Source organism: Talpa occidentalis, unplaced genomic scaffold (assembly GCF_014898055.3).
Source record: "Talpa occidentalis isolate TD23 unplaced genomic scaffold, MPIMG_talOcc4v2.1 talOcc4.14, whole genome shotgun sequence".
In the NCBI taxonomy this organism is placed as follows: domain Eukaryota; kingdom Metazoa; phylum Chordata; class Mammalia; order Eulipotyphla; family Talpidae; genus Talpa; species Talpa occidentalis.
In genome coordinates, this window is record NW_023601433.1 from 18517746 (window position 1) to 18535295 (window position 17550).

Sequence of the window (17550 nt, forward strand, 5' to 3'; positions counted from 1 at the left end):
CACACACACACACACACTGTGGGAATGGATTTTCTTGGAATTATCCCATTCAGGATTTGCTCCATTTTTTTAAAAGTTGTAGATGTATGTCTTTTGCCAAATTTCTTAATATTTAACCATTTTTTAAGAAGAATTTTTCAGCATCACTCTCAGGATTTTTATGAAATGAATGTTAGGCTTTTTTCCTATTATCCCAAAGTTTCCTGAGATTTATGTTCTTTTTCTCTCTTATCTTTTCTCTGTTGTTTGAATTGGATAATTTCTATTGATCTATCTTTACATTTTCTGGATCTTTCCTCTGATATCCCTATGTTTGCTATTAAGTTCATTCAGTGAGTTTATTAGTGAGGTGTTTTTTTAATTTCAGTTATAGGGTTTTTCAGTTTTTTTAAAAAATTTTTATCTGTTTAATATTACTTTCTTTAAGATTTTTTTTTTCATTTGTTACACGAGCCTTTGTAATTGCTTCCTGGAGCATTTTAAAATAGCTGTTTTAAGTCTTTTTCAAATAATTTCAAATTCTGTGTCATTGCAGCATTGAAATTTACATGTTGTCTTTCTGGGTTGAAACTTTCCTGATTCCTTGGAAGCTGAGTAATTTGGATTATATTCTGGACATCTTCAATGATGTCATTGAGTCTTGCTTAAAACTGGTAAGAAATGTTGACACATAGTTTTAGCATGAAGCATGCCTGACTAGATTGAGAAAAAGAGTTCCAACCCACCTTCAGCCAGCAGTGGCCCCAATATTTGGTTTTCAGAGCCTTAGCAGGGCTATTGGACCTCTCTCCAGTGTCTGTGATGCCCAGTGCCTCGTCTCATATGCTGAATAGGATCAGATTGAATCACCTGAGCTTGGGGGCCAGCCCAGGAGCTCATAAACAACTGTAAGAGTCATTTTCCCAAGAACTTCTCTCTTGGTGATCTGCCCAATATTCTCTTAGTCATCGTAGATCCTCTTCTCATTCCTCAGCCAGAGAACAAAGACTTTAGTTAACTCTGGTTGGTGGAAAGTTTCACAAATAAGCCCAAGTCCATGGTCAAATGGCGGGAGAACTGAGAGAAAGAAAAGCAGTGGTTTGGCCTCCACGTCTTGAAACCAGAATTCCACTGAACAGAGAGGAAAGATCTCCGAAAGCATTTTGCATCCTCTGTACCAGCTGCTTTTGCTGACACTGAATTCTTGGAGGCTGAGGCACAATACAAGAAAGAAAAAGGGAAATGGTGCCAGATTTCCACACTCCCTGAGTATAGAAGTTGTTTTTCCATCCCCAAGTTACCACCACAGAACTTCCCAGGAGCTCACTCTTCTACTTGAAAAAGATTTGTTGGCCAGTGGCTTTTGAGTTTTGTAATGCATGACCCACTAGTTTACTCACTAGATCTATTGAATAATAAAGAATAATCTCCTCTGTCATAAGCTCAAATTTAAGAAGAATGTCTTTCTTTAGTGCATTTAAAACATAATCATTTATTTTATGAAATGCCACAGTCCTTGATACATATGGACGATATTGCCAGGGCTTGTTTCACATCTTCTAAACCCAATTACATTGTCAGAGGTTCATCCATTTTAGGAATAGTCTCCTTGGCCTCTTCTACCCCAAAATGATCCACCCCAGCACCACATCAAAATCTCTTGCCTGCTTTGCTCACCTAAGGGTGCTTACGTTAAGTATGTCTATGGTTCCAGTACTCCTAAAAGTGTCGGCAAATCCACAACATGGTAAGTCCAGGCTCTACCTGACTCTTCTACCTTCAACATTTGAGGACTCATGAGTTAATACCCTTAGTGTTATGGTGTCAGTGCCTTTTGGATAGCAAGCCAGCTGGCTGGAAACTGTTTCCTTCTTCATTCCTGCCAGTCCCATTTCCTGGGGGCTGGGTCTCGTTCTTTTGCTCTCCAGTTCTAAGATCATTCTTAGCAAGACCTGGCTCTGTATCCAACACTCCCGCTGTCCTGTTCCAAAGCAAGCCTATGTCCTCATGCTTTAGATCACATTGTCCCTGCTGATATATTGGACAGAACGGCTCACCTTTGTTAGCTTTAGCTTTTCATTGGTAGAACAATTTTCCCACCTTTTATTTATGGTACCATTTTGTATCTGTTTTCTCCCTTAATATACTGACAAACATTTTGTTTTTAAAAATTTAGAAAAAATGATAATAAGGATCTTCCAGCAAAGACATCCTTTAGATGTATGAAGTTTGGAGCAAATCACTCAGTATACATGCATTCTACTAACAGGAAAATATTAGGTTAAAAGAAACATGAGCAATTAAAAGGGGAAAACATTTTTACAAAAGTCTCAAGAGAAGAGGTGGAATTTCCAATTACTTTTTTTGAAACTTGTGGACAAGGCTGTTATAGGTGTCAGAGACATATCTGTGGATGAGGCCAGGCCAAATAACCATGTCACCTCTGTGATGCTTTCTCATGTCATCGGCCATTGTGTAAATACTGAATCATCCAGGTGAAGGCAGGATGCAGTCCCAAAGAAGAGCTTTGAGATACAACTTCCTACTGGAGAGTCAGAGAAAGGAGGCATGTGGCAACATGAAAGGAAATTAGGGCTGAATTTCCTTCTGCAAGGAAAGTCCTCCGTAGTGCTGCCAAACGTCTTTCTGGACACATTCTGAACTGAGCTTGACCTTCCTCTGCCGTCTAACTTGAGTAGACAGTCTTCTCAACTCACTTCCCCCTTCTATCACCAGTGGCTTAAAGCTGTCAGAATGTAGCTGGTAAGTGCTTATTGTTAAATAACAAAATTAAAACAGTAATTTTCAACCAGCAGTGATTCTGTTCCTCAAGGGTCATTTTGCCCCCCACAAATGTAGACTTCATTTGGCAATGTGTGGAGACATTCTGATTTGTCACAAGTGGGAGAGTGTTAATGGCATCTAGTGAGTGGAGGCTAAGGATGTTGTAAAATATGCCCCAATGCCCAGGACTGCCCCACAACAAAGAATTATCCAGCTCAAAATGTCAGGAGCGTCCTTGTTGAGAAACCCTGTGTTGGTGGTAATGCAAGTTAGTCTAGTTAGTTGTGGTTTCAGCTTTTTGATGCCTATGCACATATTAACATTCCTTAACCTTAAACTATTATTTCTTTAGTCTGTGAACCCTCATAAAGAATGACAAAATTTCCTTCTAAAGTGCCCCTATGATTATGTGTTCAAACATATAAATCATGCACCTATAATATCAATACCAAGTTTCTGCCCCATATAAGTCAGTAGACATTCCTTTCCACACCCACTAAAATATGTATATATAACAAAATATGTGTATTTTGTAACATGCTGTCATTTTGAAAACCCATCTCAAGCAAAACTTAAGCCCCACCAAGCCCCACCATACCCAACCCATAACTTAATAAAGTGGATGGAACCACTTTACCCAACCAAGCCCCACCATACCCAACCCATAACTTAATAAAGTGGATGGAACTCTTTCCAATATGGACAGTGACTTTCAGAGTAAGAGCCTTCTTCATACCAATCCTGTCTTAATTTTAGAGATGAGAATGAGAGAACTCAGAACTAGAATAAATAATTGTTCAGAAACATTTATGTTATTGCACAGTAATTATCATAAATATTCTTCCAGGCTATGAATCTTAGTGGGGGGTGTAGCTGGTAACCTGGGGCAACTGACCTCTTGGTACCGCTCTCTTGAGCTTCTTCATCTCACACAGTGCAGGGCGCTGCCTCTGCCAACCAATCAGCAAGGACAGAGTTGGGTTAGAGGCAAAAATGCTGGGAAAGTGGGGTGGAGCAAGCAGCACAGAATTACTTTAGAGTTAGTAATAATGAATCTATAATACACTTTGCATTTCACAACACATTTGATCCCTGTTATAACCCAATGATGTCAGCAACATAACTCACAGATGGGAAAAAACGGAATTATTATGAACAGAACGGCTTGCTCTAAACCATGTAGCTATTGAGCATCTGAGATCCAGAGCTTCCAGTTCTTAATCTAGCGTTCTGTGGACGATCGTACACATATACACAAACTTAAAGGTTACCTGATGGTCTCTTCCTCCCAGTTCTTGTGATTTGAGTCTCCCGTCTCAGCTGCAGGAGTATAAAAGAGAACTGGAGACTCCAAGCTGCAGCAGATTTGCAGATGGCAAGAAAGGAGTGGAAATCTTTCACCAGAGCAAAGCAGCCATAAATGGCTGGTGTTCTCCCACCCCTAAAAGACCAGCTCCATAGAAATCTTTAGCAAAATCATTCATTTCCTAAAAATCATTTTCACACCATCATCAATTATCCCAGAAGGATTGTTCAAAATTGGTCTTCAAATAAAATAATTATTCCAGTCCTACTTAGTTTTACCACATTACTCTAATTTAAGCCATATTACTATGATTTAGTCTGCTTTTCTTTGGGATAATTTTTTTGAACATTTGAAGACAGCTTGTTCCAAATTAATAGTGTCATGACCTGAATGCATTTATTTATTCATTCCCTTCATTAACTCTCTTAGCTATTCATTCTTCCTTGAAAGGAGCTTTCAGTTCCCGTAACTTCCTCTTACTTGAACACTCAGTGTTGTTGCTTCCACACAGAACATACGGATCTTTTTTTCTTTCTAAGAATGTGGAACCACACTCGTTCCAGTTATAGGAAGTCGTTTTGATGAGGACTTGTGTGTGAATGTAGGGAGGTCATTTTAGTTCTATTTTTGTTCATTTTCTGAGGAGTTAAAAGTTTCAACACTAACTCTCAGTGCCATTTAATGGTAGGGTTTTTTTTTTTTTTAATGACTACAAAATTATAGTCAGTCTTATAACTGTGGAGGAGAAAACTACGAAGATAGCACTGCGACAGTGTGTATTTCCTGAATCAGCAATATATACATAATACATATGTAAGCTGTAATATGAATATATTACAATATATTCATTGTAATGAATGTAGCTGGTAAGTGCTTATTGTTAATCACAAAATTAAAACAGTAATTTTGTAGAAGGTAGAATACATATTCAATGTATTCTACCTTCTACAAATGCAATTCATAGCTGTATTGTTATTGCCTTCCCTATTGTACTTTAAAAATTTAAAACTTCAAAGACAGCAAAACTCTGAGTGAGTAGAGATGACACATTCACTTCTGCCATAATAGCTTCAGCTAGAAAAAAAAATTATTCTGTTCTGGCATCATCTACTTCTAGGAGAAAATGGGGAGACACATTTCAGATGTCACTATGAGTTTACCAAAACGCAGCATAGCTCAAGAGGAGTAATGTCACTGAATGAAAGGAAAAGTAAATGTCCTTGATGTCAATTTGGATATCAATTCATTGTTCCATGTAAAAAATTACCTAAAATTATGAATCGTATTAGAATTCAAGCGATCTCCTTTTGTAGATAAGTTTTAAAGGGTAATATATAGTCATATAGTCTCATATCAGCTAATGAGAAGATTCTTCTTGGTTTTGTGAGTCATCACTTTCTAATACTTTCATGATCTGGGAGAAAACAAGAGCAAGCTTCTTGAAAGCCACAGTATTCCCTTAAAATCCTTTCAAAGGGGAACTCAAGCACTAATATACCTTAAAAGGGTGAGTTGTTCGCCATACAATTGCACCCCCCTTATTTTGACCCCAATCCCTCCTCTCCTACCCCCACCCTAGTGTGTCTCTGGTTTATAGTTGCTTGTTGGTTTTGATTTTTTCTTTATTATAATTAGTCTGTATTGGGTATGTAACCAAAATGAAAATGCATACATTGTGCAAAAATGAAAAATAATGTAAGAATTATGTAAAATAAAATATATTAAACATAAAAAAGGGGAAGTTGTAATATACCTCCAGTTATATTTCCCCGTCTAATTTAGATAGCACTTTAATATCCCAGTCCTGAGGCCATAAAAGCGATCTTACTTTTCTATAACAATTCCCTGCCTATTTTTTTCTAAACTTGCATTTCCCTGGCACACATGACAAAGACGTTTTCCTACACATCAAAACCAAAAGCTTAGATGGAGCCAATGTTCATTTCATCTTGAATCACCCACCCACTCGGGCCTGACTCAGGTTGGCAGTCCAAAGGGAAAACACTGCTTGGGGCACATTACAGCTGGCGGCTCTGCCCCCCCTGCTCAGGCGCACAGACCCCAGATTCATCTTGAGAGTCGACGTGGCAAATGTGACTGGAGGGGAATTCTGGGAGGCAGTGGGGTTTAGGGTAACCCAAACCGTTGCCAAGGAGTAAATAAAAGAGACTTTTGAGTGGGACAATTTGAGAAAGAACAAGGTTGCTCACGATTCCAAACTATTGCCAGAATTTGTTGAAGCTTTTTAGCTAGAAATGTTTTGCAGACCAGACTTTTCCTTCTGGAGACGCTTAAGACCTGAAAGTCAACCGTCTTTTGCTATTAAGTAACATCACAATATCTAAAAATGTTAAAATCAAGACTTGTGTTCTAGAATTTGTTTTTAAACAAGGAAACTAGAATTCATTTGTTCTTTGCTTCTGGAGATCCCTTTCAAATCTCCGTTTTTATATACTAAAAGCAGCATCTTTTTTCAGATGGACTTTCAGGAAAAGGAAGGGTAGTTTTATTAAACAATTATTGTTCTTTCCTTTCACTCATTGACCAGATTTCCCCAGGTGAATAAACAGTGTTAGCCATTTCTTTATGAGTCTTTCTAGCTTTGTCTCGCTTTATCTCCCTTAAGCTTCTAGGCTATTTCTCATTAAGGGCAAGTGTCAATTTACTCTCTACCCAAGGACCTAGCAATGTGGTGGGTCTCCAGAAGAGTTGGCGAGGTGTTGCATACTTAATCAGGGGCTAGTCAAGTACCCAGGAGTCTTGTAGACCATGGGTTTTAGAAGTTTAGAAGGTTTTATACATACGACTTTTCAGAGAACCATGAAAGTATTTCCAGCTGCTGTGTGTAGGGGCTAGGTACTTGGGACAAATTCCTTAATCCCTAAGGCCCATTTCCTCATCTGTAAAATGGGGCTAATCATGCCTACATCACAGTGCTATTTTAAGAATTAAATAATATATAAAGAACACATAATAAATGCTAAACATATGTTAGCCATAGTTATCACATATGTGTGTGTGTGACTTATGTAACTGCACTCAACCAATTTTCATTTGTGCCAGTAGGATTTCATTGTCACTTTTAATCAGATACGCCCGGCTTTTAAACTTCCTTTATGATGAGCCACCCTGGTGGCGCAGCGGTTGAGCACTGGGTTGCGAAACTGCCCGCGGCCTCTGAAGCGCCAATTCTATCCCCTGCTGCTCCCAGGCCAGGGAGGAGGGTCCCTCATGGTGCGCAGACCTCTCCTGCCGCCCGCTGCTCCCCTCAGCAGTGTACTTCATCAGTCTGCCTGCTCTGTTCCCCCCTCTGGCTCTGGTGAATCCTCTCACCCTCCCGCACTTCTGACTGTACCCAGTGCTTGTATAAATAAATAAATAAATAAATCTTCAAACTGCTTTTGTGATTGTGAGATCACACACACACCAAGGAGCAGTGAGCTGCCAGCTGAAGCAGAGGGGCAACAGTGATCCCCTGGAACTGTTGCTCCCAGTGCCCTTTTAGCCCTCATCACTGTTGAAAGCTATTTTTTAGGGCCATAAGTAGGTACTCTTGGGAGCCTTGGGAGCAGGCGTTGTGATTTTTAAAAGCTCCTCAACAATTACTCTAGGTTCTACTTTGGGAATAGCTGTCATATATCCACAAAGAGAAATCAGTAGAAAGAAATACTGTGGACCTAAAAGCCATCATAAGAGACTCACTAATCTGAGCTACTTGATACTGCTACTATTTATGAAAAGACCCTTGAAATCACCCACAAAAGGAAACCTAAATGGACACAATATGAACATGCTACAGTTTCATTTCAAATAAATTATCAATAAATGGAATACAAAAAAGCAGTTTCCCCAAAGAATGGTTTTATTGCTTTTGCATCAATTTTGCTGAGTACATTTTCAGAGGACAGCCCGGTACACCTGTCATAGTAAATATAACTGCTGGCTATTAGGAACTGAGTTTCATTGAAAAATTCTGCTTTTTGGAAATTTTTGTTTCTTTTCCTCTATTGCTAGAAATATGGAAGGATTCTTCATTTCACTCCTAGCTGAAATATTTGTAATCTAACCCTCTGGATTTGGATGCCTGTGCAAACATCCTGAGCTGCAGGGGAGTTCTCCTCAAAAATATGTACATTCACAAATTGGCTGCTGACATGATAGGGAATTATTTTTGTTGTTCCATTGGCCAAATAGGGAAAAATTCAGAACTTCATTTTCATTTTCTGAGATGTTGCTCCAGATACAAATGTCTCATAACATCATAGGTGTCTTAATTTTACACCCAAAGGTATAAAACAGACAGGATTTTGTACAGCCATTGTTGTGAATTTCTCTAAGTCCCTGCCAATCTAATATTAGACAGATGTTTTAACTCTACCATAATGTAGACACCTCAGAGAAATGACAACAGTAAGCTAGAAAAATTTTAAATCCTGAAATTATGACAACGATTATTTTCATATTGAACATATCTGTCAAAAATAGAAGGCTTAGGGGGCCTCCCCGGTGGCGCAGCGGTTGAGCGCTGGGCTAGGAAGCTGCCCGCAGCCTCTGCAGCACCGGTTTGATCCCGGGCCACCAGAGAGGGTCCCACATGGCGCACAGACCTCTCCTGCCATGCCCGCTGCTCCCCTCAGCAGTGTATTTATGAGTCTGCCTGTTCTGGCCCCCACTCTGGCTCTGGTGAATTCTCTCACCCTTCCACACTTCTGACTGTACCCAGTGCTTGTATAAATAAATAAATTTTTTAAAAAAGAAAGAAATTGCTAAAAAGAAAATTGGTAAAATATTAAAAAAAAAAAAAGGAGCCATAGTTGACTTGGTAACAATGACAAAATCAAACCAAGTGCTTCAGAATATTCTTTAGTTAACAAATGAAAATTCATTAACACATTTCTTATTTGTTGATGACAAACTGTTACCAGATTTTAAGCGATGACTTGTGAAGTGTAAGATATAGCTTGTGCTTTTTAGATGCTAAAAATACATCTAAATATTAAGCTAAGATCCGATGAAAGCAAAAATCAAATCCCTATCATTTTATTTTTGTATGGCTTTTAATTTATAATTTCTAATCAGCTTAAGATATGATTCATATTTACTTTCATTTTAAAATCTAGCTTAGTTTTCATTTCACAGCAATGCTTCAATTTATTATGACTATTTTCTTTACTGTGACTTAGTACTGGTTTTTAAACTTCATGACTATGTTGCATTATTAGAGTAATGATTGCAAAACATTTTTGACAAGTATGGCAAATAGTAGCTAATGTTTTCCATCTGGTCCCTGGTGTGTCACCAAAAGGACCATTGATCCCAGACAATAAGGAGACACCCTTCCAAGCACGTGACAGAATATAAATGTCTAATTAATTTTGATCATTTACCTATACATTTTTATAAATGCTACCATATGTTGTTTAAATTATTCAGGCACCAAATTAGTGCCTGAATGTTATCTCATCCAGACCTTCAGTCTAAAGTTTTTAAAGTTTTCAATTCTTTTAATTGATTTGTGTAAAAATTTATCATCATTTATTTCTAAGTATCTCCTTTCTAAAATTACAACCAGTCTTCTGAAATCTCCCCCTTATCACAGCTTTAGTGGTGTTTCCCACAAAAGTTCTCCAAAGAGTCAAAACGAAGAGCTGTATCGAATGAACCCAGATCTATACCACAAATCATGGAAGGGAAATGCAAAATTCTTCACAATTTCAATCTGCTTGGAAAGCACTGCAGATAGTCTGCGTTCTAAGCAGTTGCTATGGCATGGTTCTATGTTGAGAACTAGCACATCCCACTCCATCCTTCCAAGGGATTGTCCAGGAGGAAACATGCTTAGGACAATGTACAAAAAAGAAGAAACTGTCTTAATGAGTTCACTTTTGCTGGCTGAAAAATAAAGTCAGAAAGGCTTCTTTTAACTAAAACAACCATTCTAAATATAAATATTGTAGGGCCTCCCCTGGTGGCGCAGCGGTTGAGTGCTGGGCTGCAAAGCTGCCCGCAGCCTCTGCAGCACGAGTTCGATCCCCAGCTGCTCCCCGGACACCGGAGGAGGTCCCACATGGCCCGCAGACCTCTCCTGCCGCCGGCTGCTCCCCTCAGCAGTGTACTTCGGTCCTTCTGCCTGTTCTGTTCCCTGTTCTGGCTCTGGTGAATCCTCTCACCCTCCCGTGCTTCTGACTGTACCCAGTGCTTGCATAAATATATAAATAAATCTTTAAAAAATATATATATAAATATTGTTATAGTCATTTTGTCATTTAGTGAGCATTTACTAAGTTCTTAGGAAGTGCCAGCGCTTTCTTAAGTTCCTTACAGGCAGATATTCTAATATCCCCATTCACCTTGCCCAAGGTTACAAACCTCAGACCCTGCCAAGCTGGGACATGAATACAGGCGCCTGACCACAGAGCCCTAACCAGTGCACAATGTTACCTCCAAATGATCCATGAAATGACTAGAGATCCAGGTACAAATGATACAACGTGGCTTCCTGTTTTGCTCTGGATGAGGCTCGATTATCAGCAATGTAAGTAAGCAATTTTTCTGCCCCCTGATTTCTTTTTGTCTTGTGTTAAAGATTACAAATACGGGCCTCCATGGTGGTGCAGTAGCTTGAGCACAGCGTTGGAAGTCTGTCAACAGCCTCTGTAGCGCAGGTTCGATTCCCAGCCGGCCATGGCGATTCCCATAAGGCGCAGCAGACCTCTCCTGTTTCACCCTCTGCTCCCCTCAACAGTGTTTTAGGTCATCTGCCTGTTCTGCTCCCCACTCTGTATCTGGTGAATTCTCTTACCCTCCCATGTCTCTGGCCTGTACACCAGTTCTTGTATAAAGAAATAAATCTTAAAAAAAAATAAAGTTTATAAATCCTTTCTTATCACAATTCATATCACACGTGCAAATTCCACACAGTGAACATGTAAAGAAAACACAAATCTTAAATCATATAGCTGTGTCATATGTATTACTGGCAGCATAAATATCACGGGATTTGCTCTGCTCTCCCCTCACCAAACCATTAAATCAAGACTGAACTCCAGGGGAGCCACAGACTCCTAAAAACAAGCACAACCTTGACAAGCAAACACAAACATTTTGCCTGGGGAAAGATCACATGTTTTTTTTTTAAATCAGATATTCATATCCTCAAATATGTAGAATCACTACAATAAAGAAATTAAAAATGTAAAATCTGACGCATAACTTTACTATGTATAAAGAATATTAATCGATAAAAGAAAACCTGACCTGCTTGTTCTATTTCTCATGATAAAGTAATATATTTGTATAATGATTTATGCAAAAGCAATGTTAGAAAAAAATTTAAAATGTTCCACTAAGGTTTACAATGTGCACGTAACACAGTTATGTGAAATGATAAAAGCAAGATAACACAGAAAACACAAAATAGTATAATAGAAATAAATCCCAAAATATGTGATATAGAAGTTCAAATGGGTTGAACACACCTATTAAGAGACAAACTTTCAGATTAGATTTTTTTTAAAATCTTGTATGTCACTAATAAGAGACATACCTAATACAAACAAATACCAAAGTTTAAAAATAGACATAACATAATTACAACAAAAAACAATAAATCAAGATGAGGTAGTGATATTTTTAAGTATCAAATATTAATGAGGCAAAGAGATATTTGATATATATAAAAGGAGCAAGCTTGTGAACAAAGCAAACTTATAAGCAGGATCGTAACCAAAATAGTTTCTATATATAAAGAAAACAAACAGAATTACAAGGTTAAGTTGGCAAATTCAGACTTATGGTAGGAGGTACATCTTTCCTGCTCAGATAAAATTATTAAGATACACAGATGTGCAATGTACTTAAGAATAAAGAATCTTATACTCAACACAATAACTATTATTTTCAAATACAAAAAAATTTACACAAATAGCCATATATCGGCCTCCCCAGTGGCCCAGCAGGTTGAGCACAAAGCTATGAAGCTGTCCACAGCCTCTGCAGCGAGGGTTCGATTCCCAGCCCACCAGGGAGATAGCCATGTGACGTGGCAGACCTCTCCTGTCTCACCTCCTGCTTCCCTCAGCAGTGTATTTCTGTAGGTCTGCTGTTCTGTACCCCACTGCATCTCTGGTGAAACTTCTCACCCTCCCGTGCCTCTGGCCTGTACCCCAGCTCTTGTATAAATAAATAAATCTTTTAAAAAAACATATATCCAAGAGAACAAGGGAGGGGGAGCAACATGGCGGCGAGGAGACGCTGCGAGTAAGATCTCCCATTAAAAAAAGTGAATAGGGAGGAAAAGCGGCAGGTCCCAGTGAGAACTGGGACACGGAAGATAAACGGGTGACGCCAGCAAACTGCCCAAAGAAGAAAGTTGCCATAAAAGAGGACCAGAAGGGAGGGAAGCGCAGAACCCTGCTCCCCTCCCCCGCCCACAGAGGCGGCACTCTCCGACCGGCAGAGAGGAGGAAACAACAAACCAAAACGGCCAACAAGAAAAACGGATGCAGCAAGCGGGACTGTGAGTGGAAAGGAACTATTTCAGCCACCACACCCCGTGAACGGGAGCTGAGGAGAACCCTGCAGGATTCGCCGCGGCGGTGAGCGAACGGCTCCGGGCGCCATTAGAGAAGAACAAAGACCCCAGGAGACGCGCACACAGCCCGGGCTGCCGGTAAGCTGGCGCGGATAGCGGCGCGCTCGGCGCGCTTGAAAAGCAAGTGCAGACCAGGATCGCGGCTGCCCAGGTCCCCGCGCCTGCGACCTAGGCTTGGGAGACGACCTAGGCTTGCGGGGAGGCGCTGAGGTCCTCACTGAGGTGAAGGTCCCTCCCTGAGTGAGCAGGAACCAGGCGCCCAGGCACGGGAGCGGTGCAAAAGGCGCCCTTCCCGCGCCACTGAACTGGGCTACAGCCCGCGTCCTGGAACTGAGGGCTTTGGAACTGAGACCCGGGGCACGAAATTAGGGGCATGGGTTCCCCACGACGGTGGGGCACAAGGCAGACACAGCACCCCAAAGCCGTTGAGGTGTACCCTACCATCCCCGCTTTGCTCCCTGTCCCACTGCGTGGAAAATCAGCTCCCCAAGGGCTCTAGGAGAGATCTTTGGCGCCACCTAGCGACTTGTAGACAGCACAGGCTCCTGAAGGAACTAGTGGCCAGCTGGGGAGTTAGCCCACACCGGGCCCCTTCCGAACAAGTAGTCTGAGCCCACAGGGAGAGCGAGCACCCACAGCCAGGGCAGACCAGGCACGCAGAAGAGTGTGCCTGACACCGGACGCGCAGGGAGTGTGTCCCACATCACCATTTTAGAACAGGGACATTTCTTCAGTAAAGACTACCTGCAGAAGGCTTCCTCAGGAGCCAGAGGTGAGCGGGGGAAGTTCGCCCACGCCAGACCCCCTCTGGCCTGCAGTCCAAGCCCAGAGGGGGAGCAGGAACCCACCGCCGGGGCAGACCAGGCGCACAGGGGAGTGTGTCCCCACATCGACATTTTAGGACAGGGACCTTTCTCCAATAAAGACTGCTTGAAACTGACAGATGACTCCAGGAGGAACCAGAGGGGAGAAGAGAAGCCCACCCAAGATGCCGGCTAGTCCCAACAACACAGTGTCCCAACGCATACGGCAAATTAGAAAACAGACAGTAGGGAGGAGAAGAACCACACGCAACCTAGCAACTCTCCAGAGAAAAAGCACACCACAAAAAGAAAACCAGCCCCCAGATGGCAACGACAGTAACTTGGAAGAACTTCTGAGCCTTCCAGAAAGAGAATTTAAAATTGCCGTGATTAAAAAACTGACAGAAGTCATAAAGGAAAACAATGATAAGGGAAAAATAATCAACGATCAGAAGAAAGAAATTGAGTCCCTAAAGAGGGAAGTAAAAGAAATGCAGGAGATCAAAGAATTAGTGGAAGAACTAAAGAATTCTGGGAAAAGCAATGAAAGCAGAATTGATGAAATGGAAGAACGAATAAGTGCTCTTGAAGACACAGAAATAAAAAGAACCAAAACAGAAAAGGAAAGAGAAGTACGAAGGAAAAAGAATGAAGAAAGACTTCGGGAACTATCTGACTCCATGAGGAAGGAAATATAAGAGTTATAGGAATACCAGAAGGAGAGGAGAGAGAAGTAGGAACAGAGAAAATATTCAAAGAGATAATTGAAGAGAACTTCCCAAATGTGAAGAAGGAGCTGAAAATTGATATACAAGAAGCAAGAAGAACACCAAACTTCCACGACGAAAGAAAAAATACAGCAAGACACATAATAGTAAAGCTCCCAAGAATCCAGGACAAGGAAAAAATAATGAAGCTGGCAAGAGGGAAGAAACAGATAACATTCAAAGGAAAGCCAATCAGGCTGACATCAGACTTCTCCGAAGAAACACTACGGGCAAGGAGAGAGTGGAGGGACATAGTCAACAGACTCCAAGAAAACAGATGCCAACCAAGAATACTCTATCCCGCAAAGCTCTCCTTCCTCTTTGAAGAAAGAATATGGACCTTCCCAGACAAACAGAAACTCCGGAATTTCATTGCAACTAAACCCCCACTCCAAAAAATACTACAAGGAGTCCTAAAGCCAGAACCTCAGAGGGACGAATAACAATGAAAGAAGGCCAAAAAAAAAAAAAGTTATTAAAAGAATAAATAAATAAAATCAAAGGAAAGACAAACACAATGGCAAATACAGATGTTAACATATCAATATTAACTCTAAATGTAAATGGACTAAACTCTTCAATAAAAAGACACAGAGTTGCAGCCTGGATTAAGAAACAAAACCCAACCTTTTGCTGTCTCCAGGAAACACATTTAGCTACAAAAGATAAAAATAGGCTCAAAGTCAAAGGATGGAAAACAATCCTACAAGCAAATGGGCCAAAAAAGAAAACAGGAACAGCTATACTTATATCAGATAAAACAGATTTCAAACTCAAAAAGATAAAAAGAGACCCCAATGGTCACTACATTATGATCAAGGGGACAATACTTCAAGAAGAAATAACACTCATTAACATATACTCACCAAACGAAGGAGCACCAAAATATATCAGACAACTGTTGTCTTCTCTGAAAACAGACATCAGAGAAAACACATACGTAGTGGGAGACTTCAACACACCACTATCAACAATGGATAGATCAACAAGACAAAAAATAAGTAAAGAAACCAAAGCTCTAAATAAGGACCTAGAGCAATTGGGCTTAACAGACATCTATAGAACACTAAACCCAAAAAACGGAGTACACATTTTTCTCAAGCGCACACGGATCATTCTCCAGGATCGATCACATACTGGGGCACAAGACAAACATCAACAGATACACCAAGATTGAAATCATACCAACCATCTTTTCTGACCATGAAGGCATCAAACTAGAACTAAACCATAAAAAGAAGGCAAGGAACTTTCCTACCTCATGGAGATTAAAAACCACACTACTGGAAGACCACTGGACTAATGAGGAGATCAAAGAAGAAATTAAAAAATTTTTTGAATTGAACGACAAGGAGGACACCAATATCCTAAATGTATGGGATGCAGCAAAAGCAGTAATAAGAGGAAAATATATAGCAATAGAAGCTCACATCAAGAAACAAGAAAGAACTCAAAGAAACAACCTAATCTCGAAGCTCAAAGATCTAGAAAAAGAACAACAAAAAAACCCCAAAACCAGTAGAAGAAAAGAAATAATAAAAACCAAAGCAGAAATAAATGAAATTGAAACTAAAAAAACAATCCAAAAGATCAATGAAACCAAGAGCTGGTTCTTTGAAAAAATCAATAAAATAGACAAACCCCTAGCCAGGCTCACAAAGGAAAAAAGGGAGAAAGCACAAATAAACAGGATCATCAATGAAAGAGGAGAAATCACAACGGACACAGCAGAAATCAAAAGAATAATCAGTAACTACTATGAACAGTTATATGGAAATAAGTTTAATAATCTAGAGGAGATGGACAAATTCCTACAACTCTACAATCACCCAAAGCTAGATAAAGAAGAAATAGAACACCTAAACAGACCAATTACAATTAGCGAAATTGAAATGGTAATCAAAAACCTCCCCAAAAACAAAAGCCCAGGACCTGATGGATTTACAAATGAATTCTACCAAACATTCAGAGACGAATTAGTGCCTATCCTTCACAAACTCTTCCAAAAAATTGAGAAGGAAGGGACAATACCAAACACGTTCTATGAAGCCAACATTACACTAATACCAAAACCGAACAAGGACAACACTAAAAAGGAAAACTACAGGCCAATCTCCCTAATGAACACTGATGCAAAAATCCTCAATAAAATTTTAGCCATCAGAATCCAACAATGTATCCATAAGATAATTCACCACGACCAAGTAGGATTCATTCCAGGGGCACAAGGATGGTTTAACATCCGAAAATCAATCAACGTTATCCAACACATCAACAAAAAGAAATATAAAAACCATATGATAATATCAATAGATGCTGAGAAAGCTTTCGACAAAGTGCAACACCCATTCATGATAAAATCCCTTGAAATTCTTGGGATACAAGGAACATACCTCAACATCATAAAGGCCATCTATGACAAGCCAACAGCCAGCATCATTCTCAATGGTGAAAAGCTGAAAGCAATTCCATTAAGATCTGGAACAAGACAAGGATGTCCACTCTCACCACTGCTTTTCAATATAATACTGGAAGTCCTAGCCAGGGCAATAAGACAAGAGAAAGACATCCAAGGAATCCAAATAGGAAAAGAAGAAGTCAAACTATCACTATTTGCAGACGATATGATATTATACATAGAGAACCCCAAAAACTCCACAGAAAAGCTAATTCAACTCATCAATCAGTTCAGTAAAGTGGCAGGATACAAAATCAACATGCAAAAGTCAGTAGCCTTCCTATACACAAACAATAAATCTGAAGAAGAAGAAATAAAAAAAACCATCCCTTTTGTTATTGAAACAAAAAAAATCAAATATTTGGGAATAAATCTAACAAAGAGATAAAGGACCTATACAAAGAAAACTATAAAACACTGTTAAAAGAAATAGAAGAAGACACAAAGAAATGGAGAGACATCCCCTGCTCGTGGATTGGAAGAATAAACATTATTAAAATGGCCATCCTTCCAAAAGCAATATACAGATTCAATGCTATTCCAATCAAAATTTCAATGTCATTCTTCAAAGAAATAGAACAATTATTGATGAAATTCATATGGAATCACAAAAAACCCCGAATAGCCAAAGCTCTCCTGAAAAAAAAAGAAGGGAATGGAGGCATTACACTCCCAGACTTCAAACTATACTACAAAGCCATAATCATCAAAACTGCATGGTATTGGAACAAGAACAGACATACAGACCAATGGAATCGAATAGAAAATCCAGAAATAAATCCACAGATTTATGGTCAACTAATCTTTGACAAAGGAGCAAAGACTATGCATTGGAGCAAAGAAAGTTTGTTCAATAAATG